The sequence below is a fragment of the Ovis canadensis genome, chromosome 21, assembly GCF_042477335.2.
Source record: "Ovis canadensis isolate MfBH-ARS-UI-01 breed Bighorn chromosome 21, ARS-UI_OviCan_v2, whole genome shotgun sequence".
NCBI classification, from domain to species: Eukaryota; Metazoa; Chordata; class Mammalia; order Artiodactyla; family Bovidae; genus Ovis; species Ovis canadensis.
In genome coordinates this window covers 39,679,956-39,707,895 of record NC_091265.1, presented here as the reverse complement: position 1 = coordinate 39,707,895, position 27,940 = coordinate 39,679,956, and the positions used below count along the sequence as shown (strand labels likewise).

Below are 27,940 nucleotides of genomic sequence, written 5' to 3'. Positions count from 1 at the left end.
TGGCCATGCTGTAAGTAGTTACAACACAGAAATTGAAAAAAGATACAAATCAAAGTGTATTTGATTTATTGTTTTCTTGATTGTCTAGATCAGGATTTGACAAACCATAGAACAAAACCATGAAACAAAACCAGCCCAGGACTGGTTTTACATGGCTAAAGAGCTAGGCATGCTTTTTATATTTTTATGAGGTTATAACAACAAACAAACTAAAAAAAACAAAAAAAAAAACACACCACACACACAGAGGAGAATATCTGATACAGATATATATGGCATTCAAATCCTAAAATATCTGACTGTTCACGGAATATGTTTATTGATTCCTGAGCTAGACTAAACACAGTGATGAAGGGAGTGTTAATAATAGACCAAATGCAATAGCTTTTCATTTGTGTAGTAGTTACCTTGTGAATAGTACAAAAAATAGAGGAAATAGTCTTCTTGGATTTAAAAATTATTTTCCAAATCAGGAAAAACATCTCTCAGCATAAAATGAATGAAGTTTTGAAATACGTCTTTGTTGTTTTATCTTACTCATTAAATAAGAATATGAACCAACATTCCTGTTGGAACTTTACTTCTTCATCAGTTGCAATCACAGGATGGCTATGGATTCGAGAATTCAGAGAAAATCAACAGAAGTATCCTGTGAAACTCAACTGGCTATATAGAGTTTGTAATAAAGACTATGGTGCATTTTATTATTTGTAGTACTCCACATCCTACACGACACAACCATAGTGCAGCTCTGGGTGCTGCGGGTGGAAAGACCAACTGGCTGTGAACAGAGCTGAAGAAGCTGTTTAAGCAATGTCAAGTGTTGAACTGAGAGTGGCAACTGAGACACTGGGTGATTGGAGGTGTGATAGGCAGAGGACTGATGACACGGCGCCGCCTCAAGTAGTGGGCGCCCAGTGCATGTGCCAACATTACTCTGGGAAGAAATGCAGAAAGCTCCTGCCACAGATCTGACTTGCCCAGAAAGAGAAAGCAGCCATGGAAGCAGAAGCCCCTCTCAAGCCAACCAGGCCTAGTGACCCACAGCCCAAATCAAAAAGAGGACAAACAGCCCCCAGCATGTAGACGTGGAGGGTCTTGAGGGTAAGAGCTAAATCTGTGTCTCACACCCCTTCCACCAGAAGATTCTCAAGCTGGAGCCAAGAGGACCCGATGCTTATTTCAGATGATTTTGGAGAAAGCCTTACTCCTTTTCATTCTCCCTGTATTCCTCTTCCCTAATGGCCTATTGGAGGAGCAAATGGTAATGCACTCCAGTATTCTTGCCTGGAGAATCCCCATGGAAAGAGGAGCCTGGTGGGCTATTGTCCATGGGATCACAGAGTTGGACATGACTGACTAAGCACACATCCTTTATAGCAGTAAGACTATGTTAAAATTGTGTACCTATGTATGTCTATATTAGGTACAGATAGAGTACTATAAAATTAATTATTTTAAACTTATTGGCTTAAACTATTCTTAAAGAGATCAGAATACCAGACCAGCTGACCTGCCTCTTGAGAAACCTATATGCAGGTCAGGAAGCAACAGTTAGAACTGGACATGAAACAACAGACTGGTTCCAAATAGGAAAAGGAGTACGTCAAGGCTGTATATTGTCACCCTGCTTATTTAACTTCTATGCAGAGTACATCATGAGAAACTCTCGTCTAGAAGAAGCACAAGCTGGAATCAAGATTGCCAGGAGAAATATCAGTAACCTCAGATATGCAGATGACACCACCCTTATGGCAGAAAGTGAAGAGGAACTGAAAAGCCTCTTGATGAAAGTGAAAGAGGAGAGTGAAAAAGTTGGCTTAAAGCTCAGCATTCAGAAAACAATGATCATGGCATCTGGTCCCATCACTCATGGGAAATAGATGGGGCAACAGTGGAAACAGTGTCAGACTTCATTTTGGGGGGCTCCAAATTCACTGCAGATGATGATTGCAGCCATGAAATTAAAAGACGCTTACTCCTTGGAAGGAAAGTTATGACCAACCTAGACAGCATATTCAAAAGCAGAGACATTAGTTTGCCCACAAAGATCTGTCTAGTCAAAGCTATGGTTTTTCCAGTAGTCATGTATAGAGGTGAGAGTTGGACCATAAAGAAAGCTGAGTGCCGAAGAATAGATGCTTTCAAACTGTGGTGCTGGAGAACACTCTAGAGAGTCACTTGGACTGCAAGGAGATCAAACCAGTCAATCCTAAAGGAAATTAATCCTGAATATTCATTAGGGCTGGTAGTAAAACCGACGTTCTAAGACTTTGGCCACCTGATATGAAGAGCTGACTCATTAGAAAAGACCCTGATGCTGGGAAAGATTGAGGGCAAGAGGAGAAGGGGGCAACAGAGGACAAGATGTTTGGATGGCATCACTGACTCAATGGATGTGAGTTTGAGCAAACTTCAGTAGATAGTGAAGAACAGGGAAGCCTGGCATGCTGAAGTCTGTGGGGTTACAAAGAGCTGGACATGACTTGGCAACTGAACAACAACAACAAAGTCCTTGTTGATCATCTATTTTTTATATAGTAGTGTGTATATATTAATCCCAGTTTCCTAATTTATCCATCCTACCTGCATGTCTCCACTTTAATAAGTTTGTTTGTTCTTAAAATCTATGTTTGGTAAATAAGCTCATTTGTATAAATTTTTTTACTTTAGATTTCATGTGAGTGATATCCTATAATATTTGTGTTCCTCTATCTGTTTTATTTCTAAGATAACTGCTAGGTCCATCCATGTCTGTGCAAATGGCATTATTTTGTTCTTTTTTATGGCTGAGTAATATTCCATTGTGTATATATACACTGCATTTCTTTATCCATTCCTCTGTTGATGGACATTTAGGTTGCTTCCATGTCTTGGCTATTGTAAATAGTGCTGCAGTGAACATTGGGGGTGCATGTATATTTTTGAATTATATTTTTATTTAACTTTCGTATTCAACCTGAGGATATTCATACCAACTATTTTCTCTACATGGAAATTCATTTTCCAGATCTTTGCTTGGCTGGCTGCTTCTCACCAACTCATATATCACTTTCTAACACAATTCTCCCCTGAAAACTCTAGTCCCTCCCTAACTCTCCTTGATCTGTTAACCTGTTTCACTTTATCCCATGAATTTGTTACTGAAATAAAATTTGCAGGCCAGTGGGAAGGGGTAGAGCAATGTAACTCAAAGTGTGGTGTGTGGACTAATTCGGTTCTGCAGATGTTTGTTACTGGTCTATGACAGGGAAAGGAGTTTACTTCCACGTGTAAGTCAATGAAATCACCAAGTATACTGCTTATTTTAGATGATTTTTTTGTTCGCTTCTCTATCAGCATTATGGTTTTTGCAGCAAAACTTCATCTGTGAAGAGATCACACTCTGGAATAAACTTCTTAACTTGTGGACTGTAAGAAGACTTGTTCAGAATAACCATTTTGAGTAACACAGAGGATGAGAAAGGGTTAAAAGATCAAGGGGATAAGGAGGAGTAGGGTGAGAACTGATGGGACAGGGATGACATCAGAGGTGAATGGAAGGCCTTAAGTTTATGGGGAAGGGTGCATGTTCTGGAAACCTCAGGTTTGTTTGTTTTTTATTTGTTTATTTAGTTATTTTTTAATTTTTATTTTTACTTTATTTTACTTTATAATACTGTATTGATTTTGGCATACATTGACATGAATCCACCACAGGTGTACATGAGCTCCCCAACATGAACCCCCTTCCCACCTTCCACCCCACATCATCTCTCCGGCTCATCCCCCTGCACCAGTCCCAAGCATCCTGCATCGAACATAGACTGGCGATTCGTTTCTTACATGATAGTATACATGTTTCAATGGCATTCTCCCAAATCATCCCACCCTCTCTCTCTCCCTCAGAGTCCAAAAGTCCACTCTACACATATTTACTCTGGCTTTGCATGTGTGCTAAGTTGTTTCAGTCATGTCTAACTCTTTGTGACCCTATGGACTGTAGTCCACCAGGCTCCTCTGTCCATGGCATTTTCCAGCAAGAAAAAGGGAGTATGTTGTCATGCCCTCCTCCAGGGGATCTTCCCTAACCAGCGATTTAACCCGGGTCTCTTACATCTCTTGCAGTGGCAGGTGGTTCTTTAACACTAGCACCACAAGGGAACCCCACTCTGCCTTTCATTTCAGTTCAGTTCAGTTGCTCAGTCATGTCTGACTCTTTGCAACCCCATGAATCGCAGCACGCCGGGCCTCCCTGTCCATCACCAACTCCCGGAGTTCACTCAAACTTATGTCTTTCGAGTTGGTGATGCCATCCAGCCATCTCATCCTCTGTCATCCCCTTCTCCTCCTCTGTCGTCCCCTTCTCCTCCTGCCCCCAATCCATCCCAGCATCAGTTTTTCCAGTGAGTCAGTTCTTCACATGAGGTGGCCAAAGTACTGGAGTTTCAGCTTTAGCATCATTCCTTCCAAAGAATTTTATTTTAAAAATCCCATAAAGAAACAATTACCACTGCTGGATGATTTTCTAGATAGGGGAAAATCCAGTATTCGGGGGAAGATCCGTACCAAGATCTCTTAAAAATCTCCAACATCATCATTGTAACTGGGTCAGTTTTTATTGTATAAAACAAAAAGATGCAATAATATAGCATGTTTGGCTTTACTGAGTCCCCATGCAGGGGATAACAGAGGAAAATCCTTCTCTGAAAGGCATGACATTGGAGGGTAGGAATTCTCTAAGGTAGTCTGGGATCACCTCTGAACCTACAGAGATCTCCATTAATCTAATTCCATTGGCATATACCTTTCTTTGGCTCCAGATGATAGAAAGTCTGCTTCAGAGAGGGGCTCAGCTCTGTTTCAGTGGATGCAACAAATGTTAGTAGTTCTGTAAAAGGTGTGTAGTGTAGTATTTTTTACTGATACTGAAGTCACATGATTACTTAAAATATAATGGAAAATACAGATAAAATATGCATCAGAAAGAATTTGCTTCTAATCCCACCAACCTAAAATTGTAACACATATTTTCATGTATTTCCTTCCAGCTTTTTTTCTGTTTACCCCCTTTAAAAAAAAAAGCAGTTGACATCACTGTGTGAATATTTACACATTTTCAAAAACACTAGGCATCACATCAAAGGCATTTCTCTATGTTCTTAGAATTCTTTGTGAACATCAAGGGAATGGTTGCCCAATATCCTATCATGAGGATAGAAGTCATGAAAACAGTCCACTATTTGTGGACTACTAGGTTGTTTTAATTTTTTCCTTCTTATTTGTATGAGCTGAAAAACATCTTCTGATTCATCTTTGTATTCCTTTTGAAGGAATTGATTTATATGAATGAAGTGGGTGTGTGCGAATGTGGCCTTGTGTGTCAAAGCTCTGTATTCCTCTAATTTTTGCCCTGCCCTTCTGTCCCTGCTTCAGTTACCTTTGTGCTCTTGGAACCATGCATTTGTTGTTCCTGCTGGCTTGACCCCCTTTTGATATGAGCATTGAGAAGGATCTGGTGTACACCTAATAGGGAACTTTTATGTCTGCTTGGACCCTGGAATTTCTCTGACAATAGTGTTTGCCAGTTTTGGTCTTCTTTTGCCCTCATAGTCAATCTTGGGTAAAAAGACAAGAGTGAGCAGTTCCCCCAATTTCAGTGGAAATTCAGCTGTACCTGTGTTTTCATGTTGAAAGCTTAACACACTTATCCCTCATATTACCTTGGGTCATTAGAAAAACTAATTTTTCTCTGACCTAATATAGTTTCAAAGCCATTATACAACCTCTTTGCAGCATGAATTCATAATAGACTTTAAAATCCAAAAGGATGCAGTTGTGAGCAAAATGATGAAAGGAGAGAGGAAAATGGAACTGTCGAGGTCAGTAATCAATGCTCTTGCTTTAAAGCCAGTGTTCCCTGCCATGGGTGCCCAGCTTTTCTGTTTCAACTTTGTTTGTTGTTCATTATTTATGAAATAGCTGGGCCCCTTTACATACCTGTCAACAAACCACAGTGTGATATTACATTGAAAGAGTTTAGAGGACTCTTTTGATCATAATTTGGACATAGTCTAGTGAAGAGAATGGTGGCATTTGTGTAAAAAGGCTTAAACTAGCTGACAGAAAACTATATTATTGATGTATCACTGTGTGGTTCTCAGTAAGTCTCTCAGCTTTGTGTTTTTTTTTTTTAATTGAGGTATAATTTATTTACAATGTTGTGTTAGTTTTATGTATACATCAAAGATATTTAGTTATATATATATACATATATATATATATACATACATATATATTATTTCCAGGTTCTTTTCCTTTATAAGTTACTGCAGGATATTAAGTAAAGTTCCTTATGCTTTATAGTAGGTCCTTGTTCATTGTTTATTTTGTGCATAGTGGTGTGTATATTTTAATCCCCAACTCCTGATATATCAGCTACTTTAAAGCTCATTTTCTACTTCAACAAGATAGGACTAATAATGCCTAATTACTTGCCTCCATTGTTACTCTGAGTTTATATTTAACTGTGGTATAAAAATGTAAATAATTATTTGCAATCTAGAAATAAATTATACTTTACTGAAAAAAATTGTAAAGAGTTAACATTAACACTAATATAATATGCCATTAACATGTGAATGTTGAGTATATACTGAGTTCAGCTTTTAAGCTGGCTTTAGAGAACAATTAGTCAAGGGAAACCAAGCTTTATTTCTCAGCAGGTGTGGGCTGGGTGATTGGCACACTTCACTTTTTGTAAAGCATACAATCACTCTGGAGAAACTGTGGTTCAGAGGGAATATGCAAATTGCTCTGTTAAGACTTCAGGGTGAGTCCTGGAGTCTGCAGGGTCTATGCAACATCCAAGAGGACTTATGTCAAGGTGTATTTCCCATCACTGCTGCTTCCAGTGCCCGTGTCCCCACCGAGGGCTGCTGCCAACCTATACCTCTGCAGGAGATGTTTCAACACTAGCAGGGGATTTTTAAAAAGTAAGCTTTTTGGAATACCTGCCATTTAGTAGCCATCAGACTGCAATCATTCTCTATTAAAAGCCTTTAGGAAATTTAGGGTAAGAAAACACAGGATACTGGCTTCAGAGATCAAGTTCTGAGCCTTAAGAGTGGGAGCACTGACTGCAAGATCCTAGCCTAATCCTAGGGAGTATCAAATAGGGAGAACTCACACAAAGGAAACCACTTGAATATAGGATCAGGCATAACCCAATCACCAAGAGCACCCTGTGCAGGAAGCCTCATCTAAACAACAAACAAAAATGCAAATCCAGTCTTCAGAACTGGATTACCACCTCACTCAGCCTTGCCCATCAGAGGAAAAACAAAAAAACAAACAAAAACTCAGTACAAATCTTACCCTAAATTTAGCTTACACAAACCACTGGACCAAACTTAGGAGAGCAGACACCAAAAGGAAGAAAGAATTCAAACTTGAAGCCTGGGAGAAGGAGACCTCAAACACAATAAGTTTAAAAAAATAAAAATAATGAAAAGGCAGAGAAATACTACACCAATGAAGGAATAAACTAGAAACACAGTAGTCCAAGTAAATGAAGAGAAATAGGCAAACTACCTGAAAAAGAATTCAGAATAATCATAGTAAAGATGATCAACAACCTTGAAAACAAAATGGAGAAAATGCAAGAATCAACTAAGAAAGACCTAGAAGAATTAAAAAATAAACATACAGAGACAAAACACAATTACTGAAAACAAAAACAAACACTCTAGAAGGAATCAGTAGCAGACTATATGAAGCAGAAGAACGAATCAGTGAGCTGGAAGATAAACTGATGGAAATAACTTCTGAAGAGCAGAATAAAGTAAAAAAGAATGGCAAGACTGAAGACAGTCTCAGAGACCTCTGGGACAATATCAAATGCACCAACATTCAAGTTTTAGGTGTCACAGAAGAAAAAGAGAAAAAGAAAGGGTTTAAAAAAATTTTTGGAGAGATTATAGTTGAAATTTTCCCCAACCCAGAAAAGGAAATAGTCAACCAAGTCCAAGAGGCACAAAGAGTCTCGTACAGGATAAACCCAAGGGGAAACATGTCAAGACATGCTAATCAAATGAACAAAGACTAAACACAAAGAAAGAATATTAAAAGCAGCAAGGGAGAAGCAACAAGTAACATACAGGGGAAATCCCATATGTTTAACAGCTGATCTTTCAGCAGAAACTCTGCAGGCCAGAAGGGAATAGCAGGATATATTTAAAATACTGAAAGGGAAAAATCTACAACCAAGATTACTGAATCCAGCAAGGATCTCATTCAAAATTTATGGAGAAGTAAAAAGATTTGCAGGCAAGGAAAAGTTAAGAGAATTCAGTACCACCGAGCCAGCTTTGCAACAAAAGTTAAAGGGACTTATATAGTCAAGAAATATAAGAGAAGAAAAATGATCTATGAAATCAACATCAAACAATTAAGAAAATGGCAATAGGAACATATATATTAGTAATTACTTTAAATGTAAGTGGATTAAATGCTCCAACCAAAAGATACAAACTGGCTGAATGGATACAAAAATGAAACCCTTATATATGCTGTCTACAAGAAACCCTCTTCTGACCTAAAGACACATATAGACTGAAAGTGAGAGGATGGAAAAATATATTCTATGCACATGTGAAGCAAAAGAAAGCTGGAATTAATAGCAATCCTCATATCAGACAAAATAGACCTTAAAGAAGATTACAAGAGAAAAGGAAGGACACTACATAATGATCAGGGGATCAATCCAAGAGGAAGACATAACAATTGTAAATATCTATGCACCCAACATAGGAGCACCTCAATACATAAGACAAACACTAACAGACATAAAAGGAGAAAATGACAGTAACACGAAAATAGTAGGAGGCTTTAACACCCTAGTCATACCAATGGGCAGATCATCAAAACAGAAATTAATAAGGACACACAAGTCTTAAATGATACATTAGATGAGATGGATCTCATTGATATCTTCAGGGCATTCCATCCAAATGCAGAAGAATACACCTTCTTCTCAAGTGAACATGAAACATTCTCTAGGATAGACCACATCTTGGGTCACAAATCAAGCCTCAGTAAATTTAAGAAAATTGAAATTATATCAAGTGTCTTCTCTGACCACAATACTATGAGACTAGATATCAATTACAAGAAAAAACTATAAGAAACACAAACATATGGAGACTAAACAACATGTTTCTAAACAGCCAACAGGTTACTGAAGAAATCAAAAGGGAAATCAAAAGATTTCTAGAAAGAAATGATAATGAAAGCATGGCAACTCAAAACCCATGGGATGCAGCAAAAGCAGATCTAAGAGGGAATATTATAGCAATATAATCCTGCCCCAAGAAACAAGAAAAACATTGAATAGACAACCTAACTTTATACCTAAAACAACTGGACAAAGAACAAAAACCCACAAAATTAGTAAAAGGAAAGAAATCATAAAGATCTAAGCAGAAATAAATGAAAAAGAAAGAAACAACAGTAAATACTAATTCAACTAAAATCTAGTTCTTTGAGAAGATAAATAAAATTGACAAACCTTTAGCCAGACTCATCAAGAACAAGAGACAAGCATCAAATCAACAAAATTAGAAATGAAAAAGGAGAGGTTACAACAGAAAATGTAGAAATACAAAGGATTATAAGGTTATTATGAACAACTATATGGCAACAAAATGGATAACCTGGAAGAGATGGACAGATTGTTAGATAGTTCAGTCTTCCAAGACTTCCAAGCAGGAAGAAATAGAAATTATGAACAACCTGGTTACAAGCACTGAAATTGAATCTGTGATCAAAAACCAAAAAGCCTAGGACCACATGGCTTCACAGGAGAATTGTGTCAAACATTTATAGAAGAGTTAATGCTTATCCTTCTAAAACTATTTCAAAAAATTGCAGAGAAAGGAACATGTCCAAACTAATTCTATGAGGCCACCATCACCCTGATACCAAAACCAGACAAAGACAACACACAAAAACAAAACTACAGGCCAATATCACTGATAACATAGATGCAAAAATCCTCAAGAAAGTTTTAGCAAACAGAACTCAGAAGCATATCAGAAAGCTCATACACCATGATCAAGTTGGGTTTATTCCAGGAATGCAAGGATTCTTCAATATACACAAATCAATCAATGTGATACACCATATTAACAAATTGAAAGACAAAATCCACATAATCATCTCAATAGATGCAGAAAAAGCCTTTGACAAAATTCAGCACCCATTTATGATTAAAACTGTTCAAAAAAATGAGCATAGAACCTATAGTTCTATAGAACCTATAGTAAAGGCCATATATGATAAGCCTAGAACAAACATTTTCTCTATGCTCAAAAAAATGAGCATAGAACCTATAGTTCTATAGAACCTATAGTAAAGGCCATATATGATAAGCCTAGAACAAACATTTTTCTCAATGTTGAAAAACTGAAAGCATCCCCCCCAAGATCAGGAACAAGACAAGGCTGTCCACTTTCACCACTATTATTCAGCATAGTTTTGGAAGTCCTAGCTACAGCAATCAGAGAAGAAAAAGAAATAAAAGGAATCCAGATCAGAAAGAAGAAAAGCTATCACTGTTTGCAGATGACATGATATTGTACTTGCTGCTGCTGCTAAGTTGCTTCAGTCATGTCTGAGTCTGTGCGACCCCATAGACGGCAGCCCACCAGGCTCCCCCATCCCTGGGATTCTCCAGGCAAGAACACTGGAGTGGGTTGCCATTTCTTCTCCAATGCATGAAAGTGAAAAGTGAAAGTGAAGTCACTCAGTCCTGTCTGACTCTTAGTGACCCCATGGACTGTAGCCCACCAGGCTCCTCCATCCATGGGATTTTCCAGGCAAGAGTACTGGAGTGGGGTGCCATTGCCTTCTCCGGATATTGTACTTAGAAAACCCTAAAGATAGTATTAGAAAATTACTAGGCTAATCAGTGAATTTAGCAAAGTTGCAGAATACAAAATCAGTACACAGAAATCACTTGCATTTCTATATACTAACAATGAAAAATCAGAGAAATTAAGGAATCAATTGCAATAAAAAGAATTAAATATCTAGGAATAAACTTACCTATGGAGACAAAAGAACTGTATACAGAAAATTATAAGACACTTATGAAAGAAATCAAAGATGATATAAACAGATAGAGAGATATTCCATGTTCCTGGGTAGGAAGAACAAATACTATGAAAATGGCTATACTACCAAATGCAATCTACAGATTCAATGTGATTCCTATCAAATTACCAAAGACATTTTTCACAGAACTAGAACAAAAAATTTCACAATTCATAAGGAAACACAAAAGACCCCGAATATCCAAAGCAGTCTTGAGAAAGAAGATGGAGCTGGAAGAATCAACCTTTCTGACTTCAGATTATACTACAAAGCTATGGTCATCAAGACAGTAGGGTAATGGCACAAAAACAGAAACATAGACCAACAGAAAAAGATAGAAAGCCCAGAAATAAACCCCTGCACCTATGGGTACCTTATTTTTGACAAAGGAGGCAGGAATATACAATAGGACAAAGACAGCCTCTTCAATAAATGGTGCTGGGAAAACTGGATAGCTATATGCAAAAGAATGAAATTAAAACACTTCTTAACACCATACACAAAGATAAACTCAAAATGGATTAAAGATCTAAATGTATGACCAGAAACTATAAAACTCTTAGAAGAAAACATAGGCAGAATGCTCAGTGACATAAATCAAAACACGATCCTCTATGACCCAACTCCTAGAGTGATGGAAATAAAAACAAAAGTAAACAAGTGGGACCTAATTAAACTTAAAAGCTTTTGCACAGCACAGGAAACTATAAGCAAGGTGAAAAGACAGATCTCAGAATAGGAGAAAATAATAGCAAATGAAACAACTGACAAAGGATTAATTTCCAAAATGTACAAGCAGCTCATGCAACTCAATGCCAGGAAAACAACCCAATAGAATGTGGGAAAAACACCTAAACAGACATTTCTTCAAAGAAGACATACAGGTGATTAACCAACACACAAAAAAATGCTCAGTGTTGCTAATATGACTCAGCAATCCCACTCCTGGGCATAAACCCTGAGGAAACCAGAATTGAAAAAGACACATGTATCCCATTGTTCATTGCAGCACTTTTTACAATAGCTAGAACATGGAAGCAACCTAGATGTCCATCAACAGCTGAATGGTTAAAAAAGTGTGGTATGTATGCAGAATGGAATGTTACTCAGCCATAAAAAGGAACAAATTTGAGTCAGTTGTAATGAGGTCGATAAACCTAGAACCTATTATATAGAGTGAAGTAAGTCAGAAAGAGAAAGATAAATACCATATTCTAACTCAGATATACGGAATCTAGAAAAATGTTACTGAAGAATTTATTTACAGGGCAACAATGGAGAAACAGACATAGAGAATAGACTTATGGACATGGGGAGAGGGGAGGAGAGGGTGAGATGTATGGAAAGAGTAACATGGAAACTTACATTACCATATGTAAAATAGATAATCAACAGGAATTTGCTGTATGACTCAGGAAACTCAAACAGGGGTTCTATCTCAACCTAAAGGGGTAGGATGGGGAGGGAAACGGGAGGGAAGTTCAAAAGGGAGGGGCTATATGTATACCTATGGCTGATTCATATTGAAGTTTGACAGAAAACAGCAAAATTCTGTAAAGCAATTATTCTTCAATTTAAAAAAAAATTAAAAAGAAAAAAAAAACGTAAAAAAAAAAAGACTGCAGTGTTAGTGGCTGCCAGAGCTGGGGTTTGAGCTTAGATTGATCTAATTCTAAACAAAATGCTTTTTATACTAGATCCGTATTCATAAATTTTTAAAGGGCAACAAACAAACGTTGACCTTGATTTAAATGTTTATTCAAATAGTTCTTAAATGGATAGAAACTTAAAATCAGATGTATATTTCGAATAACTATGGCTGTTATACATCCACAAAGGCAAACCAATTTACTAGTTAAGTATAAACAAAACCACAAGCCAATAAAGTTCAAATTTTAATTACATTGATTCAGCATGACCAAGGGTTGTTTGCTGGAAATAAATCTGTAGTGGCAGCATGTTATACAGCATGGATTCTAAAGCATGAGTTCTTTGGATTTGGCACATGGACACCACCAATTGCAGTGTGACTGCTCATTTGCCTCTACTTTCTGTATTTGAACCATTGTTAAGTCTTCTTTTGAAAAGTGTGCCATAAATTTCATTTGGCCTTGAACATATCCTTATCAGGCAATTCCACCTCTTTCTCATTTGTTAATAGTCCTTAAAGTATAACATCTTAGCACAATGCTTAATAAATGAAAAACAACAACAACAAAGATGGGCACAAAAATTGCATGGCTGCACTATTATAAAGAGATCGTTATAATAAACCAAAATATACTTAGATAATGGAGAAGGAAATGACAACCCATTCCAGTAGTTTGCCTGGAGAATCCCATGGACAGAGGAGCCTGCCACAGGCTACCTGTAGTCCATGGGGTCACAAAGAATCAAGCATGACTTAGTGACTGAACAATACTTACATAAAAGGGTTAAGATTATTGTTGAAATTAATTGTATTACATAGGACTCATGGATCCCTGAAGGCATCTATATTGTCCTAATATCCATGGACCCTTTTTCAGGATAACTCTTGTGAATCCACGGGGAACACATTTTCTGGAGGAAATAAAAAGGGGCTGTGAATATTCGCAGATATTATTGAGCCTTGAAATACTGTGGCGCAGTATTCATTGAGAGATTCGACAGTGTGGCTCTTCCCAGTGGTCTGTACTTGCAAGGCTTAGCCTGAACACAGACGAGTCAGCAGTCTCAGCACCAGGTGCCTGAAATGGAAACCCACTCTGGGGACAGCAGCTTCCTAACTGTAGCTGCCTGTCTTTCCCTCTCTTCCTGGTGAGAGCCAGTTCTTTCCCGGGTTGGCCTGGGGACTTGAAGGTGATAATGCTCGAGAACATCTGAAGAGAGGTGAATGGGCGGTCAGGGAATTGTTGCTGACACAAATCCCCAGCCTTGTGTTCTTAGCACCACTGGAAACGGAATTTTATTGCATTTGTTTTTTTCTCTGTTGCTGTAGGTGCATACACAGATCAGGCTTTGTGAGGTTTTATTTCATTGTAATGCCTACTTTTCCATTTTTGGTACATAAATAAGTCTTTCGGTAAATCAAGGACCCAGAATAATTAGTAATTATGGAGCAGTGCATTGAAGCAGCATTTGGAATTGTTACAAGCACACTGAGAATTGCTTATGGTGCTACTAACAAAGCCCATAGATGAAAATAGGACATGGCTATTGGAGAAGGCAATGGCACCCCACTCCAGTACTCTTGCCTGGAAAATCCCATGAACGGAGGAGCCTGTTAGGCTGCAGTCCATGGGGTCGCGAAGAGTTAGACACGACTGAGCGACTTCATTTTCACTTTTCACTTTCATGCATTGGAGAAGGAAATGGCAACCCACTCGTGTTCTTGCCTGGAAAATCCCAGGGACGGGGGAGCCTGGTGGGCTGCAGTCCATGGGGTCGCGAAGAGTTAGACACGACTGAGCGACTTCATTTTCACTTTTCACTTTCATGCATTGGAGAAGGAAATGGCAACCCACTCCAGTGTTCTTGCCTGGAAAATCCCAGGGACGGGGGAGCCTGGTGGGCTGCCGTCTCTGGGGTCGCACAGAGTCAGACACGACTGAAGCGACTTAGCAGCAGTAACAGCATGGCAAAATTATCATTTCAGAGTAGGTAAAGATGAGGGCAAGAAAATATGGTAGCCCTATTTGGGGTAAAAGGGGCATGTGGGCAAGGAGAGTACTTCTGTACATTCAGTAACTTCAAAAATACTGTGAATCTGCAATGGCCAAGCACCTATATTCATTGCAAGCGATACAGCAATTAAGAGGTTGCTGCTGCTGCAGCTGCTAAGTCACTTCAGTCGTGTCCGACTCTGTGCGACCCCAGAGACAGCAGCCCACCAGGCTCCCCCGTCTCTGGAATTCTCCAGGCAAGAACACTGGAGTGGGTTGCCATTTCCTTCTCCAATGCATGAAAGTGAAAAGTGAAAGTGAAGTCGCTCAGTTGCGTCTGACTCTGTGACCCCATGGACTGTAGCCCACCAGGCTCCTCCATCCATGGGATTTTCCAGGCAAGAGTACTGGAGTGGGGTGCCATTGCCTTCTCCAACTGAGAGGTTGACAGGGTCTAATTCTGAAGTAATAAAAGTTATATTCTGGATATTAAAGAGATATTAAATGAGAAAATGAAATGGCCAAAAATTTTAATAAATTCTAGAAACTGGGGCCTTAAGTTTGGAAAAAGATAATGTGTTCTAGCAAATGTGGGTTTTGCTTAGAGAAATAGTGAGAAAGAGGCACACCATGACATTTATGAGGCTGGCAGAGTTCACATGTTGAAGAGCCTGAGGGCTGTATTAAGGAATTTTAAGTTTTTTCTAAGTGTAAGCATTCATTACAAAAGATGCTAAGCAGGGACAGAATGTGTGGTTTAGATTTTCATATGCTCCAATGACTGATTGATGAAGAATGTGGTGGAAAAGGTCACATGGAAACCAGGTCTCCAGAGAGGCCTTCTCAGGGGAGCAAGGATGGTAAACAGATGAAGATGAAGTGAAGATGGAGGAAAGTGGATGGACTTGACATGGATTTACTGAAATATATTTAAATGGACAATACTCAAGAATAGAGTATTGAATAGAGTGAAGTGAAAGAGAAGGGGTCAGGGAGAACCAGGAAGTTCCTGTATGTAATAATTGTGTGGATGGTGATGTCACTTTGTGAGAGGGAAATTCAGGAATTCCATTGGGACATGTTCTATTTGAGATCAATTCAGTCACTCAGTCATGTTCATCTCTGTGTGACCCCATTTGACTGCAGCATGCCAGGCTTCCCTGTCCATCACCAACTCTCGGAGCTTGCTCAAACTCATGTCCATTGAGTTGGTGATGTCATCCAACCATCTCATCCTCTATCATCCCCTTCTCCTTCTGCCTTCAATCTTTCCCAGCATCAGGGTCTTTTCCAATGAGTTAGTTCTTCGCATCAGGTGGCCCAAGTATTGGAGTTTCAGCTTCAGCATCAGTCCTTCCAATGAATGTTCAGGACTGATTTCCTTTAAAATGGACTGGTTGGATCTCCTTGCAGTCCGAGGGACTCTCGAGAGTCTTCTCCAACACCACAGTTCAAAAGCATCAGTTTTTCAGTGCTCAGTTTCTTTATGGTCCAACTCTCACATCCATACATGACTACTGGAAAAACGATAACTTTGATTAGACTGACCTTTGTCGGCAAAGTCATGTCTCTGCTTTTTATTATGCTGTGTAGGTTTGTCACAGCTTTTCTTTGAAGGAGCAAGCATCTTTTAATTTCATGGCTGTATTCACCATCTGCAGTGATATTGGAGCCCAAAGAGTAAAGTCTCTCATTGTTTCCATTGTTTCTCCATCTATTTTCCATGAAGTGATGGGACTGGATGCCATGATCTTAGTTTTCTGAATGTTGACTTCTAAGCCAACTTTTTCCACTCTCTTCATTCACTTCCGTCAAGAGGGTCTTTATATCTACGAAACATCCAAGAGGAGTTGAGTAGTAGGAGGTTGGATATAGGTTCTTGAGTTCAAAGTAGAGCCTGCACTGGAGATATAAATGTAGGAATTATCAGGGTAGAGGTGATACTGGAATCCATACAAATGGGTGAGATCATAAAGGGAGAATGATAGAGGCTCAGACCAAATCCTGAGGATTTATAGTTTCAAGTTTAATGGAGATGGAGGAACCAGCAGAGATGACTGATAAATTGTGCTCAGTGAGACAGAAGGTGCTTTCAGTGAGAAGACAGAAACCTAGGATAGGATTTTCAGTGAGACAGAAGGTGATTTCAATGAGAAGATAGAAACCTAGGATAGCATTTTCAAGGGGAGGAGTTAATTCTGCAAATGCTGCTGAGAAACATTCGATCAGAAAGATATCTGTTTGATTCAGCAAGAGGTTGTTTGTTGGTGATTTTAACAAAGAGCAGTTTCTGTGGGAATAGTTGGGGCAGAAGACTGCCGGATAGGAGTAGGTTGAGGAGTGAATGAAAAGTGAGACTGTGAAGAAAGCATGTGGAGGGAACTCTTTTGAGAAGTTTTTAAGGGTAACAGAGAAATGGACCTGCAGCAGAGGGGCTGATCAGAGGACTAGCTGAAGTTTGTTTTTGTTGTTCAGGTTTTGTTTATTTGCATGTTTATGTTTTAAAGTGAGAGAGATCAGAGCATGTACCAACTTGGATGGAAGAGCTCCAGGAGGAGAGAGATGTGATGTTGGAGAGAGGGGATCCTTTAGGGACCAAGTTGGAAACAACTGAGCGACTTCCTTTCACTTTTCGCTCTCATGCATTGGAGAAGGAAATGGCAACCCACTCCGGTGTTCTTGCCTGGAGAATCCCAGGGACAGAAGAGCCTGGCAGGTTGCCACCTCTGGGGTCGTACAGAGTTGGACACAACTGAAGTGACTTAGCAGCAGCAGCAGCAGCAACAGCATGGTATCTATAGTATAAATAGACAATCTACCAGTAGATGACAATGGACATTCCTTTATTTTTAATAAGTAAAAGATTGTTGTGGTTGGTGTGTTGATTTGTTGGTATAAAAATAACTCTGTTTCTTTATAAGGCAGTTTGTTTCCTCTGTGGAGTGTGAAGGGGGGTCATCAGATGACCACTGGAGAGAATACAGAGATGGGAATCAGGAGGTAAAGAGAGGTTTAACTAGTCTTCTCAGAGTTGGGAAGGGTGGTGGATTCATGTCAATGTATGGCAAAACCAATACAGTATTTTAAAGTAAAATAAAGTAAAAATAAAAATTAAAAAATAAAAGAAAAACAAATCTGTAGCATAGGAAAGGTTTACAATTTGATTGTATTAAAAAAAAAAAAGGAATCTGTAGGAATGTCCATTTGATAGTCCATTAAGCTGTTTGTGTGAATTTGTATTATTGTTTTTGGGTTTATATCTGTATTTCCTGAAACTTCTAATTGGGTGAAGGCAGAGAAAAGTGAAGAGTTGAGTTCAAAAAGGTTTAGCGTTTTGCCTAGACAGAGAATACAGGGGAACAGTTGGCCAAGCAGGTTGAGGTTAAAGGTTTGATTAAAAAGAAAGACATGGAATCTAATCCAAGCAGGGGCAAAGGCTGGTGATCAGTGAGAAAGTAAAGAGTAGATTAATGGATTGGCAACCTTCAATGAGGTAGAAGAATTGTGAGCGGTGAAGCAATGCATATATACAAGTATAAAATACTTAATGTAAAAAATTATAAAGAGCTATTGGAAGAGGCTTGTGATGAGATTGTTGAAGGAAGTGAATTTTTGATGATGATAAGATTTCGGGTGTAAGTAATGGTGTGAATAGCTCAAGTGGCAAGAGTGTCCATGGTGAAGAAGTCAAGAAACAGAGTCCAGGAGACTCACTGGTCTCATTTGTTTGAAATGTCCAGGGGACATCACAAACTGTCTTCTGTGGTTTAGAGTAAATACATGTAGGGACTATTTTATACAGATGAGTTTCCTCATGAAAAGCACTTGGTAAATACTGCATACTTCTCTATCACTCCTCTTTCTCAGACACAAATCATATTTTTATTGGAAAGACACTAAGAACGCTAGTAGAAAGATACCTGTTAATTAACTTTTATAACTTTGGGGGACCACATCCTTATTTCTTCCCTGTTGCTAAACTTTTTGGACTATTCCCACTGTTTTATTTTTCCAGACCAACATGATCATATTTCAGTAATAATCTTGTGTGCACTGTAATTGAAACTGAATTAAGCATATAATTAAATTTCAGCATAGCTGCCATTTAAACATTATTTAGTTTTACCACAAATGCCTTTCTTTCCACTATTCAATTACTCTTGAGTCTTTAGGTTAAAATTTTTATAGTTTTTTTTTCCCCCAATATGTGTCTTTTCTGAATATTTCTTGTTAATGTTATTTCTGGTTATCTTTTGTTGTGCTGCTAATATGGTGATTATCTTTTTCCATTATATTTTATACCTTTTTATTGCTGGTGTTTAAGGGTGCTATTGATTTTTCTATATTTACTTTGGATCTGTCTTCATTACTGAACTCTTTTATTAGTGTTAATGGCATTTTAATTGATTCTCTAAAGCAGTGTTTCTTAAGTCTCAATAAGGTGTAAACTAATTTTCAAAGGAAAACAGTATTTTGAACAACGTGTTCTTTAACAAAATAGTCAAAATATTGCTATAATGTCCAATTGCCTTTGGGTCTTTCATTGTATTCTCATTTATATTCCTGTTTCTTTGTCTTGTTTGATCTGTTGATATCTTACTGCTTGTTACAATCCTTTCTTTGATAACATGGCCATGTTCTGCTTCTTATCCTCTCTCTTCTAGGAGAGCAGCTTTACTATGTGTGTGTGTGTGTGTTGTTTCCCCCAGTTTTCTGGGACTTAGCCTTCACCTTCTTGATGTTGTGAACAAACACAAGTCTTACTTTCTCAAGGCAATTCAAACCATGGGGAGACATTCACAAGGGTGTTTAGCCTGTTCACCAACTGATTTATTTCCTTAGGCTACTTTCCTGGCTTCTTTCAACATTCATGCTTTTTTTTTTCTTTTAATTGGGATATAGTTGCTTTACAGTGTTGTGTTTGGTTTCTACTGTTGGACAAAGTGAATCAGCTTTATGTATACCTATATCCTCCGTCTTGAATCTCTCTCCCATCCGCCCCCATCCCAGCTCCCTGTCATCGCAGAGTGCAGAGCTGAGCTCCATGTGTTATCAGCGCATCCCCACTAGCTATTTTACACATGGTAGTGTTTATATGTCAGTTCCCATCTCCCAATTCATCCCACCCCACTTCTCAACCCCTGTGCCCACAATTCCATTCTTTATATCTGTCTCTGTTGCTGCCTTGCAAATAGGTTCATCTGTACCATTTTTCTAATTCCACATATATATGTTAATACACAATACTTGTTTTTCTCTTTCTGGCTTACTTCACTCTGTATAACAGACCTTAGGTCCAGCCACATCTCTACAAATGACCCAGTTTTGTTCTTCATTATGACTGAGTAATATTCCATGGAGCATTCATGCTTCTGATGGCTTTTTTTTTTTTTCTCTGTTGGCATCACCCTATCATGTGATAGCTTCCTCTGTGATTGCTGCCCTTCATTTTCCTCACCTGGTAAGACAGGGCTTCTGGGAATGTCAAAGATGTACTTCCCCAAAGCACACACTCTGACTTGGAGGCGGAATGTGTGTGGGCTCAGTTGTGTCTGGCTCTTTGCAACCCCATGGACTGTAGCCAGCCAGGCTCCTCTGTCCATGGGATTCTCCAGGCAAGAATACTGGAGTGGGTTGCCATTTCCTTCTCCAATGCATGCATGCATGCTAAGTCGTGTCGATCGTGTCCGACTCTATGCGACCCCATGGACAGCAGCCCACCAGGCTTCTCCATCCACAGGATTCTCCAGGCAAGAATACTGGGGTCGGTTGCCATTTCCTTCTCCAGGGGATCTTCCTGACCCGGGGATTATACTCACATCGCCTGCATTGCCGGCAAATGCTTTAGGTCTGAGTCATTAGGGAAACCCAGCTTGGAGGGTAGCCTGGCCTGCAGGAATTTTGCGGGGGACTGCTCTCAGGATTAATGTCTACGGAGAAAGAAGGAAGCAGGAATGGGAAGAGGAAGAAGTGGAACTGCCATGTGGTCAGAAAAAAAGCCTCAGCCAATCCCTTGGGAAGCTCTGGAGGGCTTGGCTGGCAGCCTTGTCCTGAGTTTGGATAAGCAGATTGAGTAAGCACAGCAGGGACCAGTCACTGGACGTGATCCTGGGAAGGGGACATGACCTTGGTCAAGGCAGCTTCTCATCTGAGGGAAATTCCTAGAGTGAGTCTCAGATGAGCGCACTTAGCTGCCAACACTCAAAATTGGAGGGATTAAGTGCTTCAGTCCTGAAGAGGGAGCAGGACAACTCACTGTTGTCCTTTTCAGCTTTTGCTTTTGCTGTTGAAACTTCTGACCAGGCATCATTACCACAATTGTTTTCATATTCTATCTCCTTTCCCAACCACAGATTACCTCACTTTCAACTTCCTTTAGTTGATTTGGTTTTGAGATGATTCCAGAAACTCTTAACTACTTGAAATGTTCATGATTCAAAAAACATAAAGCAAATTTTTGATCTGAGCTAGATAGTATTTGATTATAATGTCTAGGATTGCACACTTAACACAGTGTTTCCCAGTCAGGGCCGCTCTCACAGGATGTATCATTGAGTTTCTCTTGCCTTAGAGTGAGGTACTAACTAACTCCTTAACTTTTGCTGAATAATGAGCCATCCTCAACTTTCTTGTCAAATAACAGAAATATGTATAATTTCTTAATGTTTCTTCAGGTTGGCCTGGGCTGGATGGTCTTTGAAGGCCCTCCTTACCTGACTGAGAAAGTGGATCAATGTCAGGTGGGCAGTGGGGTGAAATAGCCATATACCTGCTGTCCTTCAGGATACTAGCCTGGGCGTGGTCCCAATGTATTTTTTTCAGAGTTACCGAGATAGCAAGTCCCAACATACAAGTACTTTCTGTGTCCCTATTTTTATGGTGATCATTATTATCCTATTAACCAAAGCAAGTCACATGACAAGCTGAGAGTCAGAGTGGTAGGGGACCACCCAAAGGCATGAAACAGGAAAGAGAATTATTGTGGGCATTTTTGTCAACACTCTCCCACAGGTACCATCCTCAGATGTTGAGACAGACATCTTTCATCTTTGCTCAAGTATCTGAAAATGCACTGTCCTGGTGTCATCCTATATATCACTTCCCTAATTTTTCTTCATGCCAGCAGGAAATCTGGTGGATTATCCTCTTACTCCTTGATGTCTGAAGTGGTTCTGTACATTAGATATGATTTCTTTTCCCCTATATAGAACTCTGATTCAACTCAACTTGATTCTGTCATTGGTCAATGCCTAGCAACATATAAGCTGTCAGTGAATGTTTGTGGGTTGGATGAGTGAAGGAAGTAAATGAGAAAGGGAAGGGAGTTACTGGTGAATTATTATTTTTTTTAAATAATAAACTCAAAGCCTTTGAGCTTGCTCCTCAGACCTGATCTCATTGGTTTAAAATGCCTGTGTCTTGATAAGGGAATAAACATAAAGTGCGAAGGTTGAACACCACTGAGTGACTGAGCTGAACTGAAAGAAGGAAGCAGGGAGATTAACTGGGAGCAAGTTGGAATTGCTGTGTAACTCCAGGGAGTGTGTCTACCTGGGATATAGTGAGTGGCACCCTCAAGTTTGCAGTGTGGGTGGTCCAGGACCATGATCTGGATCCATCTCTGAGGACTTCTTGTCCGCTTGTGCCTTTGTGGTCCCTCCTTTCACACTAAGGGGAACTGTGTTTAAGATTGCTGAACTGCATTTTTAGGAGTTCCTGAGTATTTTCCTGCCAAACTATGGGGAAGGATGAAAACCTGTTTAAGGCTGGTTACCTATTCACAGACGTCACTTTAAGTACTCCCCTCCCCAGAGTAGTTGGTTTCAGAACAGACAGATCCATCCCTAGCAAAAATCTCAACTTCGTCTTGCTATACACACGCTTAATCTTTTGAAGACCCACACAGCGCAGTAAGTCCTGGCAATTCCCCACTGCGGGCCCAAATTCAATGCTTTAAAAGTGAAGTTGAAAAAAAAATGTGATTAATAAAATGTTAGTTTGACAACTGAAGCCACAAGCAAACACAGATGTAGAAGTCAGTCATTGGCAATGACTGTGCTGCATTTGAAATGCTTTCAGAGCCCATGAATTAAAATAAGATATAATTGTCTACCTTTGTCGGCAGTATTATTAACTTAGCTCCTCCCGTCTCCCTCCTATCACAGGAGATGATCCATAGAGTTTTATTTAGCATTGAAATAGCAGGGATAGGTGGGGAGACCAAAAGAAAAACCTGCAAGGTTTTCTTTTCTTCCTTTAAGGCTTGCTTCAATCTTTCTTCTATAAACTAATAATTTTAATCAGATTCTTAGAAGTGACAATCTGAATAGAGATTACTTAGAACTCACATATTATATAAATGTAATTTTTGAGACAGTCTGTTTTAAATTGGCTTGCCCCCCCCCTCCCCACTTCGGTTAGCTTGATTTGATAAGGTGTAGATAACACAAACTCTGAAACGACTAGCAGAATTAAAATATGCAGTGTTGTCTGACTCAGACAAGAGGAATTATTTCTAAATCTTCTGTGACATGTAAATCTGCAGCCCTCCATCCTGGATCAGCCTGCAAAACTCAGATTGGGGTTGACAAGAGCTTCTTTGTTAGATAAATGTTTCTTAAAAACTTTTGTGCTTTAATGTTTGTCCTCTTGCCTTAATAAGGGTTGGCAAATACCAGGGTGATCTCAGGGTCATTTAACCTCTCTGGGACTTGGTGTTCTCATCTGTAAAGTGAGGGGGTTGGACTCAGGGACCACACGGATTGCATCTGATTTTGAAATTCAATGACTCTAAGATATTCTTGACAGCCAAGTGGCCGAGTCTCTGTAGATTTGAGGTTCAAGGGGCAACTCTTAACAATTCCTCACCTTACTGCTGGTTCACCAAGGTTGTCACAGCTGCGGGGGGTGGGGGGCAAGTCCTGTGAATGAGAAGAGACCCCAGGGACTGGAGCTCCTAGAGGAGCTCCTCTGATTTTCCGGACTGTGCACCCTTGAAATCCAGTGGTTGCATTTTATTTGAATTGGTTTAACTATGGACTTTCTTCTATGGAACATGATACTTTTCATTTATAAATTCAGGGGCAGCAGTGGTAGGGAGATAAGAAAGTGACCTTCACCACATGTTTGACACAGATGGTGCCAAAATGAACCCTTGTTCTAGTCCATCTTCCCCTTGGCTCATTTATTTGCTCAGCAGATGTTTATTGAGCACCTTCAGTGGTCAGGCATTGTTTTAGGGGGCTGCGGGTGGATGTAGCAGGGAACAAAGGTGACACAGACACTGCTTCTGTGAGGCTCCCATCCTATCTGGGAATTGGAAGTAGACCATAGATGTGATTTAGGAGATAGTAAGCGTTAAGGAGAAAAAAAATAGAGTCAGGCAAAAGGGCAGTGCTGGTCATAGGAAGGGTACAGTTTTCAGTGGGGGCAGTCAGGGAGGGCGGTCCTTACTGAGAAGAGGGCATTTGATGAGACTTGAAGAGAGTGAGTGGGCCATGTGGATATCTGGAGAAGAGAAATCTGGGCTGAGGAAACAGGCAGTGCAAATGGCTCCAGGGAGGAATGTTCTTGGCAGGAGTGAGGAAACAGTAGGCGTTTGATCAGTGTGGCTGGAGTGCAGGGACGGGGGAAGATGGAGAGTCAGGGCGAGTGAGGTCCCCAAGACCTTGTGATTCATTGTAACAGCTTTTGCTTTTACTCTGGGTGGAATTCCCCACCAGGGAATCAGAGCTGAAGAGTCCCATGATCTGGCTTATTTCTAAACAGGATCGCTATGACTGTTGTGTTGAAGACAGACGTTCAGGGGTGAGGGGACAAGGGTGGTGGCAGGTAGATTGCTCAGGAGGCTGTTGGAGAAATCCAGGAAAAGATGGTGGTACCTTGGACCACAATGGTAGCAGTGAGATGTTGAGAGTGGTAATATTTTGCATATTTTTCAGGGGCATAGCCAATGATTTAGTAATAGAGTGAATCAGTCCACAGATATTTATTGAGTGGTCTTCATTATGTTAGTTCCAGAACTGGAGATATACTGAGCGAAGACATCTCCTACAGTGTTGTGGGTTATATTTTGAACACTAGAGATGAGTCTTTGAGAACACTGGTTAATTGGTTTAGTTGGTCACCAAAGAGGCAGCTGAGATCTGAAGGAGGTGAAGCCACCATGTGAAACGTGGCAGGAGAGCATTGCATTGCCAAGGGGACAGACGGTGCAAAGGGCCTGTGGCCACCATGAACCTAGCCAGACTGAGGAAATAAGAAGCCTGGTGTGGGTTGGTGAGTCAGAGTAGGCAGAGGTAATGATAGAAGGTGAAGCTGTAAAGGTAAACAGGACCAAACCAGGGTTGGGATTGGATCAAGGAGGAGAGTATGAATTGCTGAGGCTTGTTTGGTCAGAGACACTGGGCAACTTGAAGGGAGAAAACAGGTGTTTTCGATTTGAATCTAGAACCACATTGCTGAAGCTAGTGCCAGCTGTCTGAGCCCATATTCAGGAAGGATCCATCCCAACTGCGCCAGTGAGGTGAAGCTGGAACTATTGATCCGTTACAGCTGGATGGTCTGTGTGAGCATGACCTGTTTTGAACTTAAGTGCACTCTGACGTCGAGGATCTCCTCTGGGAGCCTTGCTGACACCAGGGCAGGAGCTCTCCCCAGGAAGCCCAGGGGGTCACTCTCGCCTGTACTATGTACATTACATAGTAAATGTCAGCTTATAAGTTGCAGGAGATACAAAATAAACTACCTCGATCCTACACAGTTAAGGGGGAATAAAAGTCAGCCTTCCTCTAATTTTTATGACTCTAGAGCTTCCTGCCATCATTTTCATCAGTCAGGAAATGGAGGCAGTTGGAGACATTATCAGGCCTGGGAAGCTTTCCCTAAAACATAATTGTTTGGCAAAATTGTTTTTCTTTGTATTTGTGTCCATGTTTACAATAGGTCTCCTTCAGGTGGCAGGATGCCTTACTTGAGCGAATGTCTCTCTCTGATAAACCAGATTCTTGGTCAAAATCAATTTCTGTTTCTGTGAAATCTAAACAATAGGAATAACAACAGCAATCAAAAACTTGATGTGTTTTTTTTTTCCCCATTAACTATTTTGTAGGTTCTCCCTATGTATCTTTCAAAATATAATTGCTTTTCCTGATTTCAAAAGTAGTCTCTTTTCATTGCAGAAATGTTGGAACTGTAGAAAAATCTCTAAAGATAAAATAAAGCCATCCATAATCTACTGTCTAGTGATCAACTATGGTTAACATTTTGATAAGGACTTTTCCAGGTTCATCTTTTTTTTTTCCTATCTCTGTCTTCCCCTCTCTGTCTAATATGAATACTTGCTGTTTTTTTTCTTTATAAAATTAGTATCATATTGTTACTATGTGGTAAAATCCTTTTCCATTAAATAATGTATTTTCAGCATTAAATATTCAAGGCCATAATTTTCAGCAGCATCTTGCATTATATTTTCTATGTATTATAATTCTCTAAAAGTCTAGTAATTAAAAAAATTGTTGTGGAGACTTTGTAGACACATTCTTGAGAATATCTGTTTTTTCCTAGAATGTGTAAAATGGTTAAAGAAACTAGATCCCACACTTTTAAGGTCCTTGTGAAATACTGTTGAATTGTTCTAAAAAAAAAATTGTGTGGCTTCATACCTCACAGTCAATATAGTACTTTTACCCCAATTCCATCATCCTCATGATATTATATTTTTTGAGTCTTTCTAATTTGATAGATAAATAAGTGACAGTGGACTCTTTTAGTTGACATTGTTCTGATTACTAATGTGTTAAATATTTTTCATACATGTATTATACATGTGCATTTATTCTTTTGGGAATTGCAAATTCATGTCCTTTGCCCTTTTTTGTTATTAGTGTATTAATCTTTGCCTTTTTAGTTTTTATATTTTAGTTATTATTTTTTAATGAATTTATTTATTTTAATTGGGGGCTAATTGCTTTGCAATTATTGTAGTGGTTTTGCCATACATTGGCATGAATCCGCCACGGGTGTACATGTGTTCTCCATCCTGAACTGCCCCCCTCCCCATCTCATCCCTCAGGGTCATCCCAGTGCACCAGCCCTGAGCACCTTGTCTCATGCGTCGAACCTGGACTGGCAATCCATTTCACATATGATAATATACATGTTTCAATGCCATTAATGTTCAGTTATTTTCCAAGTATGACAGTTGCGTTTTAATTGGTTTATGGTGTTCCTAGAGTGACAGAAGCCTTTGGTTTACATCAAATCTTTAATATCTTCATCATCAATGCTTCTTTATGTGCTTTATTGGTTACAAAGACATTTGTCACAGGTGTACTCTTATAATTTATACACTACTTTAGTTGTATTTAAAACTTGTGCCTTGTGGTATGAGTAGAGATCTAACATTATTATTTTTCTTCAAATAGTTGATCAAATGCATCAGAACTATTTACTTAATAGTATTCATTTGATTTCTGACTTAAAATGTCTTTCATCAAATTGAAATAGTGAAGTCAGTATTTCAGTTTTTGTAGTATTGCACTGTTTTTAATATAAGGCTTCCAGGCAGCATTAGTGGTAAAGAACCTGCCAATGCTGGAGATGTAAGAGATGCAGGTTCCATCCCTTGATCAGGAAAATCCCCTGGAGAAGTGCATAGCAACTCACTCCAGTATTCTTTCCTGGAGAACCCCATGGAACAAAGCAGTCTGGTGGGCTACTGTCCACAGGGTTGCAAAGAGTTGGACATGACTAAAGCAACTTAGCACAAGCACACATATATGTTTTTACCTCAAATCTTTCTCTTTATTTTCCTTCTTTTTTCTTAAAAAATGCCTTGACTCTTCCTTGTTGAGTTTTTCAGAAAGTGTTTCTAATAACTGTTTGCTGTTTAGTTGTGAAGTTGTGTCCAACTATTTTGTGACCCCATGGACTGTAGCCCACCAGGCTCCTCTATCCATGGGATTTCCCCAGGCAAGAATACTGGAGTGGGTTGCCATTTCCTTCTCCAGGGAATCTTCCCCACCCAGAGACTGAACCTGAATCTCCTGCCTTAGCAGGAGGATTCTTTACCACTGAGCCACCAAGGAAGCCACTTCTAATAACAGTATCGGCTTTCAAAGACGTTTATAGTGGAATTGAATTAAATTTGTAAGTAGGTAATT

General features: G+C 39.4%; 1 protein-coding gene and 1 pseudogene across 4 annotated transcripts in view; both read left to right on the top strand.

Annotated features, from left to right (window-relative positions):
- NELL1 (neural EGFL like 1) overlaps positions 1-27,940 on the top strand; it is a 1,018,153-nt gene that overhangs the window by 394,885 nt on the left and 595,328 nt on the right. The window lies entirely within an intron of this gene.
- LOC138427229 (uncharacterized protein C11orf98-like) lies at positions 692-1,115 on the top strand (annotated as a pseudogene).